This window comes from Bison bison, unplaced genomic scaffold (assembly GCF_000754665.1).
Source record: "Bison bison bison isolate TAMUID 2011002044 unplaced genomic scaffold, Bison_UMD1.0 scf7180017864489, whole genome shotgun sequence".
In the NCBI taxonomy this organism is placed as follows: Eukaryota; Metazoa; Chordata; class Mammalia; order Artiodactyla; family Bovidae; genus Bison; species Bison bison.
Window position 1 is genome coordinate 10,267,269 of NW_011495048.1, and position 2,672 is coordinate 10,269,940.

A 2,672-nucleotide genomic window follows, 5' to 3' on the forward strand; every position below is an offset into this window, starting at 1 on the left:
CGACCGAACCAGGTAAGCTTCACCAGCTTTCCCAGCCGCGCGGGCGAAAGAGGTTAGGGGACTTGGCCCGGCCCACCCGCCGGATCCTCGCCTGGGCCGGGGACACCTGCCCGCTGCGGAGCCGGGGGCTGCGGGGACATTGCCGGCTCTGCGGGCCTGCGGGCTCCCGGCTCTGTCCTCTTCTACAGCGGGTGTGGGGACGCCGGCGGCCGCGGCGCCTGAGGCGCACGGCCCCTCCTTGCCCTCCCGGGCACCGGCCGACGAAGTGAGAGCTTTTCCCACGTCCCTGGCCGCCGCTGGCTCCCCCTGCCCCTCCGCTTCCACCTGCCCTCGGCTCCGCACTGGCCGCTCCCTCCCGGAGCTTGTTGAGAAGTTTGGGGCTTTGCTCCGGCTTCCTCTTTCTCCCTCCCCCTCCCTCGTGACAGGTGTAAACACTGCCTGCTTCGCCCAGGCCCCAGGCCAGCGGCGACCAGATTGTGCTGCTTCCTAGGGTCTCTGAAGCAAACAGCTTTTGAATCCTCCAGCAGGCAGAGGAGACGGCACCAAAGCTCATTCATCCCTTCCTGAGAGGACCTTTTCTACTCCCTTCTTGCACTGCCTAAGAAATCGCCTGAGTCCCCTTCCCAGACTGCGTGCGAAAAGTTGGACCATTATTCTTGAAGCGCCCAGTTTGGCAGGTGCTAACATCTTGCTTGGGCAGGGGACATAGTATAAGGTAAATGGTGATAGGATCCTTTCCCCAGTGGGAAAGTACTGAGAATGTTTAGGTTTTACTTTTGCTGGTTAGTTCACGTTGATTTCCCACTGAATCTTCCGTTGGGGCCAAGGGAAGGACTAACCCAGACTTGGAAATATTTTACTGGGGGGCAAATGAAACAAAATCGGTAGTTCCGTTTCAAAGTTCTCGCTTTAGGAGAAGTAAAACTCTTGAACTTTAATCTTCCCTTTCACCAGCTACGTTTTAGTCTTTTTGGTAGAATGGGAGGCGGAGATAGTTTAATCATTGAGGTTGCATTTAACTATTGCTTTCCGTTAACCTTTTAGACGTGAGTATATGCCAAAACTCTAAGGGAAACAGCTGTTTGAACGCTATTGTGTTGACAGAATCTACACAGTTACTCTACATTTTATGTGCTTTGCCGACTTCGTCAGTACTGGCCTTTGTAGTAGACATTTTTAATTCTTTGCAGAAATATTTAAAGAATTTATAGTAGTCTTCAAAATTTTGTTCATGAAGATATCTCACATGGATTAAAAAACAGATCCTGTGTATAACATCTAGACCAGTAAATGTTAACCTTTATTAAGTGCTCATTAGATCGAATTCTTCCATTTATGTATCTTTAGATATATTAATCTTCAAGGCATAGATATCTTTTTATAGATATCTATTAAAAACATAGATAAATCTTTTTAAAGTGCTTGAAAGAAATTCACTAGAATTCACATAGTATGTAGGACATTTAAGTTTTGATATTTTCTGATCTTTTGACCTAGAGACTATTATAAAAGTAATCTTGTACTCAAAGAAAATACATCCACAATTGCATTGATAAATTTTACAGAATCCAGTTGCCTATGAAAATCTTGTAATCTAGGTGAATCCTATTTTAAAATAGATCATTTTAAAATTTAATTTCTTCTTACTTAGAGAAAAACTGGTTCAGAGAAATAGTGAAATTTATCAAATAATGTTTTATTTTGTGTGAAATTCTAAAGCGCCTCCCTTAACAGTCTAATAAATCTTTGATTAGTGTCTCATTGACAGATTACCCCTTCTCTCCCTACCTACCCCCAAAAACTCATAAAAGGAGGACATTAAATTTTTAGGTATTTTTAAACGATCACATTATTTAAATCAAATGTTTATATTCTTGTTTAATTTTATCTAGAATTTGTGAGTTAAAAAATACCCTTTTCTCTCTGTGCTTAGTACTTTCAATTCCTCTTTAAGTAGGCTAGCCTGAAATTCTTAAGTATTCCCAGCCTGAAATTCATAAGTATTTCTAGTTTTTACACAATTTTGAAAATATATGGTGTTATATGGATTATATCGGAGAAGGCAATGGCACCCCACTCCAGTACTCTTGCCTGGAGAATCCCAGGGACGGGGGAGCCTGGTGGGCTGCCGTCTCTGGGGTCGCACAGAGTCGGACACGACTGAAGTGACTTAGCAGCAGCAGCAGCAGCATGGATTATATATACATATCATTTTGATAATTAATCTTTTCTCAATCAGTGTATATGCACACATATACATAACACACACAGTCACAGATTCCTTTTCAACTTTATATGATGTTACTAAACAAATACACATTACTTCCTATGAGCAAGATATTTATTTTTAGCCCTTGCAGCTTGCTGTATCTTAGTTCCCCCACCAAGGATTGAACCCATGCCCTTGGCAGTGAAAGTGGGGAGTCTTAATTACTGGTTTGCCAGGGAACTCCCAGCAAGATTCTTTTCTTAGTGATTTATATACATTCATTTAACTCACTTAATACAACAGCCCTGTAAACTAGGAGATGGTATTATCCCCACTTTTCAGAAAGGAAACTTAGGCACAGAGATGTTAAGTAACCTGGCTGAGGTCAAGCAAGTGATGACAGAGGCGGGATTTAATAGGTCTATTTATCATATTTATATAGTTTTTATTTTTTTAATTTTTT

The 2,672-nt window shown here is 42.6% G+C and overlaps 1 protein-coding gene across 4 annotated transcripts in view; it reads left to right on the top strand.

The window, feature by feature from the left end:
* The window catches only part of AFTPH (aftiphilin), a 76,700-nt gene that overhangs the window by 2,640 nt on the left and 71,388 nt on the right, over positions 1-2,672 (top strand). For 2 of the 4 annotated variants that reach the window (XM_010863317.1, XM_010863314.1), the window contains exon 1: positions 646-715. The exons of 1 other annotated variant lie outside the window; for it this stretch is intronic. The gene's annotated coding sequence lies outside the window, so the exon portion shown is untranslated. Of the gene's footprint in view, positions 1-609; positions 716-2,672 lie in introns of those variants that run through there. One more of the 4 variants, XM_010863316.1, reaches the window with a different exon arrangement.